The sequence below is a fragment of the Vulpes lagopus genome, chromosome 4, assembly GCF_018345385.1.
Source record: "Vulpes lagopus strain Blue_001 chromosome 4, ASM1834538v1, whole genome shotgun sequence".
In the NCBI taxonomy this organism is placed as follows: domain Eukaryota; kingdom Metazoa; phylum Chordata; class Mammalia; order Carnivora; family Canidae; genus Vulpes; species Vulpes lagopus.
In genome coordinates, this window is record NC_054827.1 from 135,896,329 (window position 1) to 135,917,828 (window position 21,500).

The following is a 21,500-nucleotide window of genomic DNA, read 5'->3' on the forward strand; positions in this document are numbered from 1 at the left end:
TAACTTGTGAACAAGCTACAAATAAAAATCCATCTGAACCTCACCCCTATTTAAAAGAAGTACTGAATTGCACACCTTGCAAAAGTAGATTGTGTATTTGTGCATGCATGCTCAGCAATTTCTTTGATAAGGCAAAATATATTAACCCAAATATTTCAGCAAATTTAGATTTAAGACTACACATTGAAATATTAGTATGGCAGTCATGTTAACTTTGAATATGTTCCAACAAAATTTAAAACTGTTAAAACCAACAAACATAGGGCAAACTAACCTCTCTGCAACAAATGCAACATTTTATAAAAGCAGTAGTAAATGGTTAAACAAATTATGGGACGTCCACACTATAGGGTGCTATTCAGTTAAAAAAAAAGGACAGATCCTTGATACGAGCAACAATTTTGGACCTCAGCCTGATGGCTGAGTGAAAAACTCCAGTCTTAAAAGGTCACATATTCTATGATTCCATCTATATTACATTCTTGAAATTACAAAATTATAAAGATACAGAATAGATTAGAAATTGCCAGGAGTTACAGATAGTGGGAGATGACCATAAAGGAGTAACACAAGGGAGATCTTTGTGATGTTAAAATTGTTCTGTAACTTGAATGCAGTGGTTGCACAATCTACAGGTATGAATAAATGGCCTAGAACTGTAAACACCCGTTGTATCAATGTCAACTTCTTTGTTTTGATATTGCGGTGTAGTTATTACGTAAAATGTAACCACTGAGAAGAATGGGGTAAAGCATACTCCAGACCTCTCTGTAGTCTATTTTCCAACTTCCTATGAATCCATAACCATTTCAACAAAACCCCCTTTTTTTCAGAGAGCAAGTTTAAATACCTTTTAATTATCTGGAAAATTTTGGGAAATACAGATAATACTGAAGGAAAAAATACCTTCTACAAATAATTCCCCAAGTTTCATGTAAGGTTTTAGAAGGCTGTCTATAAAACCTGACATAGATTTATGTATATACACATGCACTCATGACAGAAAATACTACAGTAGTAATTTATGATGGAAACACATTTTGCATACATTCACCCTAAATAATATTTCAGTGATCCTACGTAAGGTACTGATATGAATAATAAAGTTGTTGAAAATCTAGTATTTCTCATTAATACTGTCCAAATGGTCAAAATAATACACATATAAAGACATATGAACTAATATATTGACAGCCATACAAGATTTCAGAAAATGAAGACTGGTAGTCAAAGGTAATTTTTTAAAGATTTTATTTATTTATTTGAGAGAGAGAGAGAGAGAGAGAGAGAGAGAGAGAAGCAGACTGCCCACAGAGCAAGGAGCCTGACATGGGGCTCAATCCGGGACCCCGAGATCATGACCTGAGCCGAAGGCAGCAGCTTAACCGAGACACCCAGGTGTCCCTCAAAGTTAATTTTAATGACCATGTATTCGTATAATATTCAGTGGCACCAATATTAATTGTGAAAATGTCACTAGCTATAAATGCCTCACCCCTGTAAGAATGCTCTCAAAGACTCTACCATTTAAGATAAAAGGTGAAAATTTTCTTAAATTTGAATATTGTCTGCTCTAAACTATTGAATGGCCAAGTGCCCGATGAAAGGCAATCCTTACATATGCTTCAACACTTTTCAAAATAATTTTTAAAAAATGCTTACTTTGAAGCAATAATACAAGGATAATCCAAGTGTGTTATGCACATAACACGCTGCTGGTTCAAAGGGTGATTTCAATATAAGTGGCTGAATCTGAAAGTCATACTTTGTAGGTATTCTTGTCATAGACATCACATAAACATGTATATAAAATTTCCATTAAGAAGTTTTAATGGAAGCGGGACACTTGGGTAGCTCGGTGGTTGAGCATCTGCCTTCGGCTCAGGGTGTGATTCCTGGGTCCTGGGATCGAGTCCCACATCGGGCTCCCTGCATGGAGCCTGCTTCTCCCTCTGCCTGTGTCTCTGCCTCTCTCTGTGTGTCTCTCATGAATAAATAAATAAAATCTTTAAAAAAAAGTTTTGATGGAAGAAAATTAGGAAATAACATAGAACAACAAAAGTTCAAGCATATTAATACTGTGAAACTGCAAACTGCACATAATCTTTGAAACATCAACTACTTGCTTAAACCTCCCAAAAGAGGTTTCACTATTAGCCTCTCAAAGGCATCCGTATAAAATTACAAGTAATTCTGATACAGACAGATGTGTCTTATTTATACTGCTAAGTGCAGTGCAGGCTTCATTAATTGAAAAGCAGCTAAAAAAACAATGAAACTGAAGAAAGTCATTCGCACCTGAAATGGGTATTTTGTCTTCAACTTTACAGGCCGTTGTTAAGACTCCTTCAATTACTGACTACTCTTTCCATGTTGCCTAAATACAACCCTTTTACTGAATTCTTAAAAGCAAGCAAACCATTTTTTAGTCGAGTTCATATATGTGCCATTCTTGATCTTTTTTTGTGGATCAAACTTGTTGAGCCCATTTATTATTTTACCTAATATTTCCTGTGGCAACTTCACAAGTTTCCCTTCGCTGTGCTTTTCACCACTCCAAGAACCTTCTATGATCAGCCTTGGTTCTATTTGTTAGACTGGAATGTCTTTGAGAACCCATAAGGTATCTTGTCCCTATATGAAATGGTATTGTATGCTTGAGTAGTATAAACCGTTTATGGGATGATATCTTCTCTCGATTTGAACGATCTGCTCCTATAAAACCTACCATATTTTTAAGGCACTAAATTCCACCTCCTTCATCAACTACTCTAGTCCCTGGTTTCGTATTTGGTATTTTTTGTACTATCACTCACTTTATCTTTTAACATAATATTATCTTGTGCTGTTAATGCCATTCATATATGACTGTTTTCTCTTGCCAATTAGGGTTTCAGTACTTTATTGTATCCTTTTATTTTTTCAAGCAACGAATAGTTTTATTAACATGGCAACTTTTTTCTCCTCATCATATGGTTTTGACTCCAAATACTTGTCAGTTCTGCAACGTAAATGAACTTAAGGCTGGACTACTTATGGAACCTTGAAGAAACCTGTTCTCTGTCCAGTGTAGGGTCCAATGTAAAGAGTCCTCACTTTTCTTCCTCAGCCCCTCGAGAGCCTTTGTAAATATCTCTTTCATTTTTTGAAGAAATGAAATGCATCGGAGTATTCCATCAACTTGTATAGAATACTAAGATCTTGTCTTCTGTTCTAGGTTCCATGTCTATTAGAGCTGAGGTAAGCTGTGCAAACAAGCTGACCTAACAGTCATGTCAGTGTGTCACATGAAATTTAAATGTTGAACAAAACACATCTCTCCTTCTTTGGTCTCACATAAAAATTAAAGTTTCAAAATACAGGCAATACCATCCTCTGCCTCTTCTTCTGATTCATCAGTCCTAGCCATATCAACCCCATCCACATCCCCAGCTGAAGTCTGGTCTCCTGTGCAGCTTCTTTAGCACTTGCTGAATGAAGTTGTCTTCTGCAGTAATGTAGCTCCTGCAGCACCTCCAGAGCTGGAGAAATTCAATTTTAAGTCTCATGTGTCACATGAAGACCCAAAGTTCCAGGCAGCTGTCCAATGATATAAGAAAGAGCAAAGCACCTCAACATTTAGGAAAACCAAATCCCAGGAACAAATGCAACTCTCGTAAGAGTTTACAATATAGGCCTTAATTCTCTTATATGAGAGCATTAAAAAAAAAATAAGTTACTTCCCCACACAAAACATTTAACAATCCAAATTCATATTGAAGTCATCAACCACAGACCAACCATAACAGACACATGGTATAAGTGACGACAGCATGTAAACAGAGAGGGAAAAAGAGAGAGAGAGAGAAAAAAAAAAAAAAGAATCACGAGTTTCAACTTCTCCATGGTGTCAATCTCCATCAGTTGACCAGAAGCCACTGGCCGTAAACTGCTAATCCTCCGAGATGTTTTATTTGCTTTTCTCTGTCTCCCAGACTAGTTCATCAATACCTCACTGCCATCTTTGGAATCTCTTTGGCCTTCTCTTTGGCCTTCTTTGCCTTATTTGGTCACTCCTCAACTCTACCTTTTGGATTCTAAAGATGATCCAGAGTGCTCTCCTCTGAGGCCTTCACATGGGTTTTTATTTGGATGAGCAGACTCCACTCTCCACAGCTTGCTTCTATTCTGCATATAAACTCTCCTCGGCACTTGAGTGCAAGACGGAACGTCCTCCTGCATCTTCCTGATAACTGGAAGCAGGAATTGCTTGAAATCTTCCTTAGATGCCAGTGCTTCCACTTTCTCCAATTCTGACTGTTTGGTGATGACCAGGGGCTGCACTTTTCCTGCTACTCTAGAATCACAGTATCAATGTGAGCAGAGAAGCAGCAACAAAATGGAGACCCAGCTGTCAACCAAAGCTCTGCATGTGGAGTCAAAATATGACTGTGCCTCTGTTTAAATAAATGTGTAGGTCCATGATGGAGGTCTTCTCCCCAGGGTACAATATCAGAAAACCAAAACTTAGATAATTCTTGTGTTCATGTAAATGCTCTGCTTGGCCAGAAAAGGTAATATATCTAGCTAGTCAATCCCCAAAGCCCAGGCTAACTCTGGGCCTCTCCCCTCAAACAGGATTTACTCTGTGGCCCCAGCCAATAAGAGATTTTCCATTTGTCTCTTCCTTGTTCTTTAGTTGTCCTACAAAAGCTTCTTGCCTTCCACCTCATTTTATTGTTCTCTGACACTGTCTACTTCATGGAGTATTAAATAAAGTTTGTATCACCTCAACTGTCTTCTTTAATCATTTTTAACACCTCTTTGTGGGCACACTGCTCATAGAAACTATTATATCCTTTTCTATATCTTCTTTTATTTCAGTACTTCTATTTACTATGTGGTTGCCACACAATACCCTCAATAAATACATCATAGCCACGAGGACCCTCCATGGACGGTCATGAGGATTATTATCATCATAAATTTTAAGTCTGCTATTTTAGCAGGGACCAGGGCTGCTTAGCAATATTTTTATGTATCCCTGAAGAGTCTCCCACCATTCCCTACAGAGGATATTTCAAACCTTTACTACTCTTAGTGAGACCTCTACTCTGTCCCAAACTGCTACTCTCACAGCAAGGGGTTTTATCTTCTACTCACTGAGAAAACAAAGCAGCAGTTCTCAAACCTTAAAGTTCATGAAAGTTAATCTAAAGAAAAAGGCAAAATAAGCTCACAGCTCGACTCAATTGATGTCAGATAAAGCCATATTTATAGCAAGCCAACTGGATGACTCTGATACTGAAGCATGGTGGCTGCGCTTAGAAAAACACTACCAAGTAGAACCTACATCAGTTCTCTACTCGTACCCCAAATGTATCCTACAGAATGCACAGAAGAATGGAAGAAGTATCTTTTTCCAAAAAAATGCTGAAGATTTCTAATACAAGGACCAAAGTGAAATTCTGCTTGTTTCTTCCATACCTAATACTATAGGGATATATTATTAATAATTTCTAATTCCTAAATTATCTGACAGGTGCCACACAGATGACTGAGGTCTGGTGCCCACCTCCTCCTCCAGAAACTCTAGCTTCTGGCACAGTCCTCTCCCAGTGTTTCAGGCGATCTCATAGGCTTTATTCTCTTGGCAGCCACACTGTTCCACTAGATACCCCTCAATGTTCAGCCAGGTAATGCAACCACCCATGCTTCTTTTGTGGGCACAACAGTTTCCCTTGCTGGGTCTACCTTGTGCACTACCGTATAGTGTGCCATGATGGTGTCTACCCAAACTACACTTTTGCTCCAGAAGTATCACATAGGCACAATTGTTGCACGCCAGTGGTTAGCACAGGTTTGTTCTCCTGCTGCCCTGCCATTGTTCTCCCAGAACCTAACTTGCTCCATATGGAGCTCATGGTTTATCGTAGGTTTTTCCTACACAAAGCAATTCTCCACTAGTGGCCACCCTAAACCCTCTTGGTGTGTATGCCATGTAGTAAAACATGATAGAATGAAGAAAGTAGCTCCCTACCCATCGTGTGACATAACAGTAGAGTAATGTTGATTGTGCCCTGTTGTGTCACAAAGTTTAATGAAAGAGGTCTTCTGTGTTTTTAATTCAAAGCTTTCTATTTAGGATACAATCATGTACCCAAGGGGCTGAGAAATAGATATCACTAATAACTATAGCACTCTATTCTGATAGCTTCAGATGCTTTAAATATATATTAAGATGTATTAATATGCTATGTATTTAGCATAGAATATTTAACATACATATGTATTTAATAAAGTATATTTATATACTTAATATACAGCTGATCCTTGAACAATACTGGTTTGAACTGTATGGATCCATTTATACATGGATTTTTTCCGATAAATACAATACAGCATAGTAAATTTATTTTATTTTCCTACTGATTTTCTTAATAACATTTGCCTTCCTCTAGATCCCTTTATTGTGAGAGTACAATATATAATTCACATACAAAATATGTGTTAACCAACTGTTTATGTTATGAGTAAGGCATCTGGTCAATAGTACGGTGTTAGTAGTTAAGTTTTGAGGGAGTCAAAAGTTACATGTGGATTCTCATCTGTGCAGGGGCCAGCACCCCTCATCCCCATGTCGTTCAAGAGTTGTACGTAGATATGTATGTGTGCTTTTAGGCAAATCTACCTGAACCCTGCAAATGGAACTCCATCAGGTCATATCACATTTACTCAGTTATTTCAGATCCAGGGAACATAGGTTAATTTCTTACCTAGAAAGTACCTCAACTTTCATATAAATAATCTCCTAGGCTGGTAAACTCTTAAGCCCTATTTATCAGGCAACTCTGAAACTCTCAGAACTGAGCCTACTTCAGAGTTATTTGCAAATTCTTTTTCTTCTTGGTTATCTAATCTATCTTTGCCAAAAAATACTGTGAGGAAAATGAAGGCGCTCTTACTGTTTTCCTCTCAGATCAGTGAGGATAGAAAGGCTCACGAGTGGTTGAGGTGTCATTACTGGGACCTCAGAGAGAGTGAGTGAACTCTACTGTGATTAACCTTAAAGCTAATGCTTTCTTTCCCAAATACAAGGCTGCTTGAGCATTCAGGCTCTGGGGTAAGTCTGAACTTACAGCCCACTCTGTCAATTGTTGGTTCCTGGGAATCAATACATGCCTCAGTTTCCTAAACCTTTAATTCACTATCATTATCTTATCTACTTCTTAGGTTTGTAGTGAGTTTTAAGTGAAATAAAATAATGCACTTTGGTTGAAGTAAAAATGGAAGAGCTCAGTTGAGTGCTTGCATATTGTGGGTACTCAACAAAAGTCACTTGTTTTTGTCACACCTGTCTTAGAGAGCTAGAGTCTCATTTTGTATGCAGAGAGGCTTTATACACTTGCCATATTCTAATACATGGACGATTGTCCAAAGATCCATTTGTAACTAAAGCTAATCCTGTAAGTATAGCTGTATGTAGTATAGCAAGATGTAACCTGAGTGTTACCATTATATAAAAATGCTGGAGGGCAGCCCCGGTGGCTCAGTGGTTTAGCGCCACCTTTGGCCCCGGTTGTGATCTGGAGACCTGGGATCGAGTCCCACGTCGGGCTCCCTGCATGGAGCCTGCTTCTCCCTCTGCCTGTGTCTCTGCTTCTCTCTCTTTCTCTCTCTCTCTGTGTGTGTGTGTGTGTGTGTGTGTGTGTGTCTCATGAATAAATAAAATCTTTAAAAAAATTAAAAAAAAAAAAAACCAACTCTGGAGACCCTCCCTTTCCCTGTGGTCTCACAGCCAACCTGGGCTCAGCCACTGCTGACCATCTAGTCTCTGATAGGGCTTAGAAAGAAACATAATGTTTCCACCTTGGCCAGGATTCACCCTCATTATATTGTGCTTTCAGGATGCTTAGGACAGTGCTGGTGTTGACCAAGTTAACCTCACCCTGGAAACACGCACATGAGAACAAGAATGAGGAATAACGTGATGCAAACAACTGCCATGATGGTTGCCTTTAGGGCTGATTTGTTTGATAATGTAAGTCATCACTGTTCACCCGTCTTCCAGCTTAGGACAAACTTGCGTTGAATGACGGAGTTCAGCAAGAATGATGGGATGAAATTCCTACAGAGATCACCAAAATAATCCACAAAATTTAGTATAAAAGTAAAACAATTTTTAAAAAGGAAGGGAAAATCAGACCAACTACAAATCCTTGCCACTATTTCACATATATTTTGAAGTGATGAGTGGAAACAATAACATAATAGGATGGTATCTTTGAATCCTATAGGAATATTCTATTTGGGGGTGCCTGGGTGGCTCAGTTGGTTGAGTGTCTGACTCTTGGTTTCAGCTCAGGTCATGATCTCAGGTTCATGAGATAGAGCCCTGCAACAGGCTCTGTGCTCAGCACAGTCTGCTTGTGTCTCTCTCCCTGCTCCCTCCCCATTTTCTCTCTCTCTCTCTCTTTCTCAAATAAATAAATAAAATATTTTTTTTTAAAGAAGGAATATTCTATTTTAAATTATAACAGGTGCTAATTCTAAGAGCACCAACAATAATACTATTACTATGAGCAGATATAGAAATAACAAGTAGTAGATGTTTCCTCTTTAATTTCTACCTGACTGCTAGTTTTGGGGGTCTCTACTAAAGAACCAGTTTTTATGTAAAGTAACATGAAAACTTTCTGACACTTGAAGTACCATCTAAACATGGATGCCACTCGCCATTGCAGATCAATATCAGTAAAATATAACAAGCAAAAATGTCATGCTGATGTTACTTTTTTTATTTACCCTATGGCACTTTTGCATGAAGAGGTTTTCATTGGTTAATTATTATAACATCTTGTGGCAACAACTCCTCCATCCAGTTTTAACTCTCACACCCTTCCTATCTCCACACACCTACTGCAAATGTCTCTGGTCAATGGGCCATTTATTTTGTAGTTAGTTAGAAGATATCCAAGTGAAAGTGTATGAATAATAATAGATCAAAGAAGTGTATATAATTAGAATGTTTCTGTGTATCTTTAGCACGGATTTTACCAGAAGCCTTTAAGATACCATAATTAAATACTGCTTTTCACTCCTTATTCTTACTCTGTTTTTAGCCTACATAGAGGTCTCTGCAACTAAGTCATTACTGCCATTTGCTTAACCTGAGTTCATTTATTGCATCATAATAGTAGATTGTATATTCTCCATCTTTCTAATATACAGCTTTTGTAGAATTCTTAATGGCTTTGCATTGTAAATAAGTTAGATAAAATATTGATCAAAGGAGTAATCTGGTACCAATGATTAATGTTAGCAGAAAACTTTGTGCTGCAGTTATGAGTACAGCATGACTACAAATCAAATTTGAGCTAGTATCAAAATTGAGCAAGGAGGTACTGGTGTAAAGAATTGGGACTAGACTTCTAGTATCCAATCAGGCATGTAAGAAGCTGGAAGCTGCCACTGTGTCCTAACAATTAAAAAAGCTGAACAACCTGAAAAATCAACAACTCTTTTTAGAACCATCAGACAAGTGAGGTCACAGGGCGAATCTCTGTTCCCAAAATGAAGAGACTGACAGACAAATACAGAGAATCACAATTTACCAGAGCAGAAACTCACGAGCAGAAGCTGCCTCCAGATCCAGTGCCAGGTAAATAAACTTGAACTATAAATGATGAATTTCTGGAGGCTTAATGTTAACAAATCTAGGTTAAAAACTTCAGAGAGATCCAGTCAAGGGGGACTCACACACTTCTGTGAATTTTATCTCCATTAACCTCAACCGGGTTCTCATAGTGAAAGCTAAGAAAAATCCCCCCTACTTCCATCAGGAAAAGGGGGAAGAGAACCATTTTTAAATATTTAAACAGAGAGTTCTGTTCTTCTTAACAAGGTCTGTCCTTAGTAGAAACTATATAACCAGAACCTAATCTGCTGGGATTTATTAAAGTCTAACTGATGAGAGTAGGGAGGAAATGCCCAGCTCCAGGTCTCTTTAACTTTCTACACAGGGGAAGGGAAATACCCAACTCCAGCTCACTCTAACCATCTTGTTCCCCAGAATGGGGAGGCTAGGAGGCAGACCAAGGGAGTCTGGGAAGTCCCTAGTCCAGAGGGACAGGCTCACTTAACACTGAGACCTCATCATAGGACTACAGAACACCTCCCCTCACCCAAACCTCTCTACCGTGTTACTTAAGGCCTATGTATAGTAGTTCCTTTTACCCAATACATCGTGTTCAGTTATCAAGAAAAAAATGACAAGATATAGTAAGAGGAAACAAAAAAAACACAATTTGAGGAAACAGAGCAAGCATCAGAACAAGACTCAGATATGGCAAGGATGGTTAGAACTATTAGGCCAAAAATTTTTAGAAAACTGGGATTACTATGCTAAGGGCTCTAATGGAAAAAGTGGACAGCATGTAAGAGCAGATGGGCAAAGTAAGCAGAGGTGGAAATTTTGAGGAAGAACTAAAAAGGATTGCTAAAGATCAAAAACACTATAACCGAGAAGAATGCCTTTGAGAGGCATAAGAGTAAATGGTCATGGCTGAGGAAGGAATTCCTGAGCTGAGAATCTCTTAATAGAAATCACAAAGTTAGGGCACAGTCGTTGGGTGGCTCAATGGTTGAGTGTTTGCCTTTGGCTTAGGTCCTGATCCCAGGGTCCTAGGATGAAGGTCTGCATCAAAAAGAGAATAACTCCCTCACCATGTGAATCCATTTTATTTAAAGCTAGTGTGTCCTGCTTTTCCCTCTGCCTGTGTGTCTGCTTCTGTGTGTGTGTCTTTCATGGATAAATAAATAAAATATTTTTTAAAAAAATCACAAAGTTAAAAATGAAAATGAAAAAAAGAGATAAAGAGAACATCCAAGAACTGTGGAAAAACCACACAAACACAGACCAAAAAAAAAAAAAAAGTATGTGTAAGAGATTCCAGAAGGAGAAGAAATATATAAAGGAACTGAAGAAATATTTGAAATAATAATCAGTGAGAATTTCCACAAATGAATGTCAGGCATGAAACCACAGAATTAAAAAGAAGCTTAGAGAATACCAGACAGGACAAATGCCAAGAAGTGGGCTAAACACGGAATGATTATTTCATTCCAAACCCACCACAATAGTTGAAATAACTGTCATCCCCATTTTACAGCTGTAAATTCTCCAACATAACATGGTCTTGAAACCTAGTTTTGTCTAAAGCCCTAACTTAAACAGTGAATAGTATTGCTATAATATCTATATAATATGGATAATATCAGCTACTATTTGTTGTTATTTACCATGTACAGATAATTACTCTAACTCTTCAAAGTATATCATATGTCAGTATAGTCTACTGTATCTACAACCTTGTGAGATAGTTGTTATTATGTCTACTTTACAAATAAGGAAACTGAGGTTTAGAGGGGTAAAATAATTTTATCAAAAATACTTAAACTAACATTTGTAAGAACACAGATCCTTTATTTTTAACCTGTAAGTTAAGACTTGTATGTAAACCGAAGGTTGTAAGGCAAGATGTTCACTCAACCGTTCTAGTGTTTCTTGAGTTCTGCTTACCATTTACATAGATCAACTTTACTGCTCTGGATTGGGAGCCAGTATTAGGAGAAGGGAAAGAGCTCAGCTCCTATATTAATCTTGTGATCTTAAAGTATTCTCTTTGTGCCTTGTTTTCCTCATCTACAAAATGGGCATGATACTAGTAACCTGTTTCGTAGTGCCATTGAAGGGAACATTGAGTTCTTTGTTAGAAAAATGTACTTATTTAAGTCATCTCTACACCCAAGGTGGGGCTCAAAATCACAATTCCGAGATCAAGAGGCATATGCTCTACCCACTGAGGCAGCCAGGCACCCCAGAAACACTGAGTTCTATCATGTAACTTGAAGCAGGGCATTACATGCAATAAGTGCTCAAAATAATAGCTGTCGTGACTCAATATTTTTCTCTTTAAAATTATTTTTTTAACCTACACTAACACATTTTAGAAAGTAATTGATATTTCAGTCATAAGTGGGAAAACAATTTCACTTATATAACCACATGGAAACCTGAAAAAGAAATACAAGTAAAAGAATATTACTGAATTCTGTTGTCACCCAAGATTTCTGAGCCTAAGAATTGTTCTGTGCTTGTTAACAGGGGAGCTTTTGTGTTAGAGAGAGGTGAAAATATGCTAACACTAACCTGAGACCTGCTCAGAGGTACTCAGAAGGTCAGGGAAAGGATTAGAAAGAGAGTAACTCTCTCACCATGTGACTCTATTTTATTTAAAGCTGGCATGTTACCATCCTTTAAAAACAAAACAAAAGTTCTTGCAATTCCAAAATTTGGAAAAAAGGGCAGTATAACTGAACATCCCCTTTTATTTGCTGGAAATCATACCTTTTACTATAAACATATATGGAAAGCATTTTTGTTCTTTTAAAACCATAGCGAATATTTTGAGGGAATCTGAATTATAAATCATCAACAAAAAGTAAGGAATGTGAACTCATAACCTAAGCCAGACAAAGCTGGAGCCTTCATCACGTGAAAGGAATAGCAATGATCTCTGCTCTGAAAATGAGGTGTTATGAACTGATGTCACCACATGAATTAAAGAGAGGACCTTGTCAAGCTGTTCAGAAGTGACTATGCATTTAACACCAAGATGATAGAGAAAGTCTGCTTCTGCCTCAGAAGCAGAAAAATTCCAAATAACAGAGGAAACCACCATCAGAGGTTATTTCAAAGCTTAGTTTCAACAAAAGGTCCAACCAGTCTGGCTTTGAAAGGTCTAGAATTGCCAAACACCCTGATGGGGCAAAGTATATGAGGAGCAACATGAATACGTAATAAAAGTGGCAGATGTGAAATAAGCAATGATCTGGCTTGCTCAAGGAATAAGGGGACACGGAACAGCAAAACAGGAATGACTTTGAGGTCTGATCCTTGTGCAGCCTCTGGCCCTGGGAGGGAGTACAAGTCCGGACAAGTCAGTATACTCTCTTACTAAACTCTCTGAGACAGAGACTGCAGATCCTACCTCCAAAGTCTGCTGTGAGGGTAGATGGAAATAAAGTCTGTAAAGGACATGACCTACACTGACAATTCAAGCAGTTGTGGAAGAGACGCAAATGCAATGTGTGGACATTCTTTGAATCTTGTTTTTGAACAAATTGACTACAGAAATAGAAAATTGAGTTAGTAGGTAAGTATAAAACATGGACTGGGTAGTAGATGCTATTAGGTAATAATTGCTAATATCATTAGCAATGGTATTGATTTTTTAAAGTCCTTCCCCTGTTTGAAAACAGAGTTATTTACAAGTAAAGTGATAGGGTCACTGTGATTTGCTTTAGAAGACTCCAATAAAAAACCCAGTGGTATTAGATGAAACAAGAATGGCAGGGGCACTTGGGTGGCTCAGTAGGCTAAGTATTTGCCTCCACCTCAGGTCATGATCCCAGGGTCCTGGGATGGAGCCCTGCTCATTGGGGAGCCTGCTTCTCCTTCTCCCTCCACCCCTACCCCTATTCATGCTCACATTCTCTCTTCCTCTCAAATAAATAAATAAAATATATTTTGTTAAATGGCAGAAGAGGATGGGTCCATGTAAATTCATTACGTATTTTCTCTATCTTTGTGTGCCTTTGAAAATCCCCATCCCCTACAGAAAATTTTAAAATAAATAAATTAAGAGACACCAACATCAGTCAATACATATCCTTTTGTTTTCACTGTGAATATTATTGTCATTGCACAGTCAGTGGAGAACTTCCTGAAGGCTTAGGCAGAAATGCTTGGCCTACACAATAAAAGGAAGTGCTTCTACACAGAGAAATCTGAAGACCATCAGAAACCCACAGAGAAGGAAGATTAACGTAAGAGAGAGGGGGGAGAAACAACAACAACAAAAACGAGGATTAGAGCAAGAAGAGCTGACTGAGAGTGGTCTAGCTTGGAGATAAAGGTAGAAATTAATTTTTTTGGAAATGAAATCAGACTGCTGCCAATCCCAGAAGAAATCCCAAACCATATCTTGGTTTAAACTCGGGTCTTTCTTAGTCCTAAACCTGTGCACATTTTACTGCAGCTGAGCTTATGTTTTGTTTTTTGTTTTTTGTTTTTTGTTTTTCATTATTCTTTTCAATTGCTTCTTAGAGAATGGCTCTTTTTAGGGCTTTATCTGATTATGGCTTTGTCAAGAGGAAGGGATCAAATATCTCTTAACCTTTGAAGAAGTCAATCACTAAAGAAGACAGCTTTAGGACCCTGGTAACCAGATAGATGGACTCAAGAGACCCCAACTGATCTAAGGAGCTGGGAGAGATAAGAAGGAAAGGGTTTTCAGGGATGGCTGCAGATAGAAAGCGAGCAAGGTTCTGGATTACTCAGGAAATATATATAGGATAAACACGGAGTCACAAAGGAAAGCTGTCAAAATCAGTCTGGAATAGATAAATATAATTTTGAAATTAATGTCTCCATCTTTTTTTTTTTTTAATCTATCAAAGGGCAAAGCAGTACATAAGCAGTACAGTTGCAGTGAGGCTCAAATGATATAAAATATGCACAGCACTTCCAACATGCCCAGCACACCAGCAAACACTGGGTAAGTTTAACTACTGCTAATATGCTTAAAGCTTTGTTCACTATTCCAAGCAATTTGGGCAAAAACAGATGCCTTTGATCCATAAATGCAGCTATGGGGGAGACACTATCGATTTTAAAAGCAGCTCAACAAATCAAAGGTACATCGTTCAAATTTATATAAAACGACCTCCTCTTTATTGTCAACTGTTAAATTATAATCTCAATGACTTTTTGTCAATCCTGAAGACCTGTCAAAGGACCCGTTCCACACTGAGCATTATTTTTTCTAGTGTATTCTAATTTTTAGAGTCTAGAATTAGATTCGAAAATGTAATTTCACTATTCTTTTGTAGAGTTTTTTTCTAGTTTCCTGATTTTTTTTGCTTTGTTTTGTTTAGTGCTTTTGGCTTATAGATAGGAGTAGCCTTTCCAACAGAAAGAGTGATATCAATGTTACCGGGAAAGGTCTGGATAGCCACAAACATCTTCTTTCCAGGTCTGGCCACAACCGTAAAATCCCCACATTAGTCATCCCTTTGAAGGCATGACAGGCTTCTGCTAAATGTAACTATTAGCTGGGAAAGCAAACACGTAAAGCTTTCGTGGGCTATTAAGGCTCCTCCTTCAATTGCTTTACCAATTTCCCCAGCATGCATTCACTGATTCATTAGAGAGTTCAACAAAAATATTACTGAATGGCTGCCGGGAGATGGGATTACAAAATTGAATGAGCATCCAGCCCTGAGGAGCTCATTTACAAAAGGACACGCCAGGTATCACGGTTAGGAGCGCCACCCCTGGAATCAGACAAACTGGATTCCAGCAGCAGCTATGTCATTCTCCAGCTATTTTCCCTTGAGTGAACTCCTCTGTGCCTCAGTTTCTTCAACGGCCTACCCTTTCAGTAAATGAGTTAGTATGCGTAAATGCTTTATCAAGTTACTCATAGTGAATGAGTAATGAATATTAGTTATTATCATTACTGTTATGATTATACAAAGAGGATGAGAGACCATTCCTTGCTACATATGCCAAGTACTAGGGTTACGGATCCGGCGCAGTGCCTAACTGTGCCGGGGAAATGTAAAGACGTCTTCCAAACAGATGAAAATAGAGCTAAGTGGGGAAGAGCCTCTGAGGTAGTTTAAGACCATAATGTGTAAAGGAAATAGGATCTTCAGTGCCACTGGAGAAAAAGATATTAGGTAAATATGAAAGGGCTGAAGGGAAAATTGTAGGGGTTTGTGAAGGGCTTTATGCACCAGGGTAAGTGGCTTGGACCTGGATCCACAGATACAGAGTGCCATTTTGATAACTTTTAGAAGACTGATAAAATCATATTTCATTTTTGAGAAAAATCACCCTGTCAGTTGTATGGTGTAGAGTAGTGAAAGGAGAAAGTCATGACCATCTATTATTTCAAGCCATGTGCAGGGCAGTAGAGATAAAATGCAAGTTTGAACACAATTCCAAACTCAAGTCGGTAAAACACTATGTTGTATCACAGGGCCGTCACTCATACAAGTGTCCTGGGAGCCACCGTAGGAAGTGCCCCTCCGTGACTGCCTCCCTCTCAGTGTCCTGCCAACCCCCACACAAATTCACTCTGTCACCAAGTCCAGTTGGTCTCCAATCCTAAGTCTCCCTCTGACTTTGCTCTCTGTTTGCCATCTGAAGCCATGGGCTTCACAACGTCAAGCCAACACCCTCTCTCCCATGGACTACTGCATTAGTCCTTTCTTGTACTCTTGCTAAGCTCACCTAAATTATCCTTACAGACTGCCACAATGATATGCTAACAAAATTTGATCATGTCACCCTCCCGGTTAGCATTTTCCAATGGCTTGCCATTACTTATAAAGGATAAGCTTAATGATAAACTAATTAGATACCTCCTTCTCCTTCCTCATTACAGCCACACATCTCAAGAATACCAGTGGCTGAGAGATTTTGTTTTTTTGTCTTGCTCATATGCTAAGGATCTCTCGTTTACTCTCTGTTTCACATATGTTCTCTGTATCATGAAATCAATCATATCCTTTTGACAGAAGGCCCTAAGCTATAACAACTACACAGAGATATTTGGTTGATGTAACAAGGCTTTCAAAGCCCTCTATAATCTTTCCCCAATTTATTTCCACTCAATTTATTTCTTCCACTCCAATCACACAGATCTACACATTGTCCTTTTTTGAAACATATCTTACGCTTTGCCAGTTCAAAGCTTCAGCTCATGCCATCCCTCTTGTGTGGAACCCACTGCCTCTTCCCCTATTCCTTTCCAGAACATAAACATTCTCTACATGTGTCCTGCTCTGTGAAGTGTCTGGGTCACCTCAGCCACAGGAATCATTCCCTTCTCTGAAATGACCTAGCACTTACTATCTTGGTCATTCATTTGTAGCAAATCATCAGTTCCTGTCCTGTGATATTCCTAGGTTATTGTATTCAGCTATTATTTATCTCCAGCATTGTTTTGTAACTTTTAGAGTATTTATGCTTTCTTTCCTGAACTGGATTGTAATTTCCTAAAGCTGGGACTTTGAGTCTAATATTACTATCATCTTTTAGGCTCTACATAATACCTCACGTATAGTTAGCATTTAGTTAGTATTTGTTCATTGACAGGTTGGCTGATATTTCTACAGGAAAACATTACAGTTGGAGTTCACCAAATAGAAATTGATTGAATTAACAAACATCATTTTTTATGTACTAAATGTTTGGATTTTAGGAGAACTGAACATATCAATTAGTTCTTTTATTAAAATTTTCTCAGAGAGGGAAGAATTTATCTGCTTCCTTTGTAAAAGAATTCTTGAATAGTATGGGACACAACTCCAGGTGGTAGTTATACCACCTGCTGAGCAGAGAAAACCTTCCCTTGGATGAAGAGAGAAGGAGGAGGAGTGAAGAGGAGAGGTGAGAAGGAAGAAGAGATGGGGAAGAGTCAGGGAGAAGGAAAAAAGGGTGGGGAGGAAAAAGGGTAGGGTAGTTAAAGAGGAAGGAGAGCAGCCAGAGAAGGGAAAGTTTCTCTTCTGATTTAATTAGTGGGCAAAGTTCCTTCCAAAAAAGGATCCTGTTTCTAACTAAATCAGTTTTGATTTAGTTTCTAACTAAATCAGTTTTGATCATTTTCTTCCTTAAATGTCTCATGTGAAATATATAGTAGATTTTTCAGTGGCCTGGTCAAGGCTATCTTTGAAGGTCATTCTGATGGCTTAGAAGAAGGTAAGATTGCAGGCATGGAAGGCATGTCAAGGAAGAGCCAAGGGAAGCCAGAACTGCTGCATTGGAAAGAGGGAGAAGGCTTTGTAATAATTTCACAGGTTAAAAAAAAAAAATGACACAATATCTCTACTTACCAAGATTTTAGTGACTTTCTTCCATAATTGATAGAGGTGGAGCATAAAGCTACATGCATGTTATTATAATTAACTCTAGTGTAGAAAGCATGAAACTAAGCTACGGAAAATTCCAAAATCACCATGAGGTTCATGATGCCTCCCCTTCCCCTCCCCACCCCCTGCCAAACACACACACACAAGCCAACAAAATTGATTTCTCATGTCCAGTTTTATTTAAGAAGCATACACCTGGTAAAATCTGCTTTCTTCATAGCTAGCAATGGTATATGAAGTTCCATGTCATTCTTGAACCTTAAAATAACTTTGCAAATTATTACAACTAAAAAACCTAAGTAGAATTAAAGAGCCCGTGAACACAAACATTTCCCATCACTTCTGATCTTCTCATGTATGTAGTTGAGATTATTCTTTAGTATTTCATACACTTAGGGGAAAAATCATATTAAAAAAAGAAAACATTCCTGACAGGGCAAGGGGATGGCTATGGAAGTCCAAAGGGTTGAGAAGGTGGGGATTGGGGAGTAAATGGCCCGCCAGCCTGGGCCCGCTTCCTCCCTTTGACAAAGCAAGTTATTTAATGTGGTAAGAGAGTAAGTGTTGAAGCAGTATCATTATTTACTAGAAATCACATGTCATGAGTTCAGTTTAAAAAAAAGAGGAAGTTCAGGCTAAAGCAAAACTTGGGTCAACAGATGGTTTACATAAATATGTAGGGTAGATATGACTGGGAAAAGAGGGCCCCTGACCGACTTCCACAGAAGCAGCCACCAGACCCAGGGCCCTTCTCTCCTTCAAAGCAAAACCTCTACGCAGACAGGAAGAATAAAAGGCAGTCACAACTCAACCTAGCGCAAATAACCAAATGGCACAATCACCTATGTGACGCAATTTCAGAAGCACACTAAGACGCACACACCACTTCCTTCCACCTAAAAAAAAAAAAAATCTTTGAGAGTTTTATGAAACTTGCCTTGCTGCTGCCAAAGTACAAATAGATATGGTGTGAGCTGAATTCACTTGAATATTTTGTAAAAGCAGGAAATTTGAAGCACAACTTAGGAAAGACTTAGAGATAAATCAAGGTTCTTTTCCACCATACATTTTCACGTGTACTGATTTTGTGACCATTTTCACAAGATCACCTGTGAAATGTGAATTATCACAAGGACCTTTTTTTTCCATTCAAAACTAAACTAATCGCCTGTCTCTGCCCCTCCCCTAAGCATTTGTCAGGGAGTCCCTTTTTAAAAAATTTTAAAAATTTATTCATGAGAAACGCAGAGGCAGAGACACAGGCAGAGAGAGAATGCAGGACTTGATCCCAGGACTCTGGGATCATGCTAAGCAGAAGGCAGATGTGCAACCACTGAGCCACCCAAGTGCCCCCAGGGAGTCCCTGATTAAACTTCATGCCCATGGCAGTCTGGGTACTTGCTTTTTGCCTCATCAGTGCTCTCTTGGCCACACTGGCAGGGTGAATTTCCTGTCAGTTACCCTTCAGCCCGGAAGGCACTCCACAGTGAATCCTGTGCTGGCTATCACATCTGTAAGCATACATTGCAAATTTGTCAGTCCTCTGATGCTAATTTATTTTCCTTCTTGACACTTCTCATTTTGCACTTCACACTTGACTATTTAAAATACAAGCTTTAAGTGTGGCTCAGTCAGTTAAGCATCTACCTTCAGTTCACTTGAAGGTAGGACATCTACCCAGTGTCCTGGGATCGAGCCCATCAGGCTCCCTGAGCAGCAGGGAGTCTGCTTCTCCCTCTCCCTCTGTCCTCTGCTTCCCCTCCTTGTACTCTCTCTCTCTCTGACAAATAAATCTTTTTAAAAATGAAATAAGATAAAAGTTCTATTTATGAATTCATTCGTTCAACAAACACTATTTGACCACCAAACCCACGGCAGGCACTCTTCTAGGGCCTTGTAATTCAGCAATGAACAACAGATAAAGGTTCTTGCCATCAAGGAGCTTGTGTTGTAGTTGTGAAGTAGTAGTGTTCCTATGATAAACGTAATAAACAAAGAAATAAATGTTAGATGGTACCGATGCTTCAGAGGAAAGGAAAAAAGCAGAGGAAGTTAAGGAGGATTAGGAGTGTCCGGTTGTGTGTGCAGGAGTAGATTGCAACACGAAATAGAATCAGAGTAGGTCTCAAAGAGAAGGTGAAATTTCATCAAAGAATTGAAGGAGATGAGGGTGTTGGTCTTGTTGGCATCTGATGGATGGAAGAACATGCCAGGCAAGAGGAACCACTAGCCTAAGGACCTGAAGCAGAAGCACGTGTGGCAAGTCCCTAGAACAGCAAGAGGGTCATTGTGGCTAGAGTTGAGTAAGTGAAACATATAGGAGAGAAGGTCCTAGAATCAATGAGAATCGAGTTCATACACAGTCTTTTACTCTGAGTGAAACGAGGAGCTGTGGCAGGTTTGGAGCAGAGTCAGGAAATGATCTGACTGATGGTTTAGAGGCTCATTCGGCCCTCTGAGTTGACAATAGTCTGTGGAGAGGTATGGGGAAAATGAGACCATACATAAAGGAACGCTACGGTATGTCTGGCCCATGGGATGCAAAAAGCGTTTGTTGAATGGATTAACACATGAATGAATGGGATATGTAGGCTAGGAATGAGACACACAAACATGAAGTAATGGATGATGTGTTCTCACATCTCTGGAAATCAGACAGGACATTAAGGTCAAACATTATCATTACGTGTATGTGAATGCATATGTTTCTGTCTATATACATGTATATAAATATTTACTGCTTGTCTTCTGTGTGAAAAGCACTTTTAATTTTGACAAATGCCTTCACCTAATTTATGTTACATGTACAAATGTGTGCATACCATAGTGCTCATTAATGCTAAGCTCCATATTATAGGGCTACTTTCATTTCCTGAAAAATAACATACTCTAATACTGTGAAGCTGAGGTCAATTTTTTTTTTTAATTCTTAACTTTATGAAAGGAATCTGTTCTTACAAACTAAAGGTTATGGTTTCAATTCCCATTTAGATATATTAGTTTGAAAAGAGGGAAAATTTTCTATAGCCACAGATTTTTTTCTCAACCCAAAAAACTAGTAAACACTTAAGCATGATAAAGCACCAAAAGGGTGAATCTGGAAAGCCCTAAACAAATGTATCTGGAAGAAAAAAAAAGAAAGGCCCAATGGCTGTGAACAATAGATTGATAAAGCCAGCAGATGTGTAAAACGTACTATGTTTAAACATGCCAATATCATTTCAAGATTATCAGTATCAAGACTAAACAATCTTAAGATTTGAAGAAATTGTCTCATTCATCTAATTATTCACAAATAATTATCGAGCATGTACTATATGCCTGGCACTAGCAATGTAAGTTGAATAGGACAATATATGTGCCTGGATAAACAATTGCATGCATTTCCAACCAGGGTAACATCACCCTCACAGAGTGAAAATTCACTCTTGGGCACGTTGAAAAGACTTTACACTTTTAAAATATAAAATACAAATATACCTATTGTATATCTGTGATATTAAAATTTAATGGGGAGG

At 38.5% G+C, this 21,500-nt stretch overlaps 1 protein-coding gene across 1 annotated transcript in view; it reads right to left on the reverse strand.

The window, feature by feature from the left end:
• DTHD1 (death domain containing 1) overlaps positions 1–21,500 on the reverse strand; it is a 61,083-nt gene that overhangs the window by 4,725 nt on the left and 34,858 nt on the right. The gene's annotated exons all lie outside the window — the stretch shown is intronic.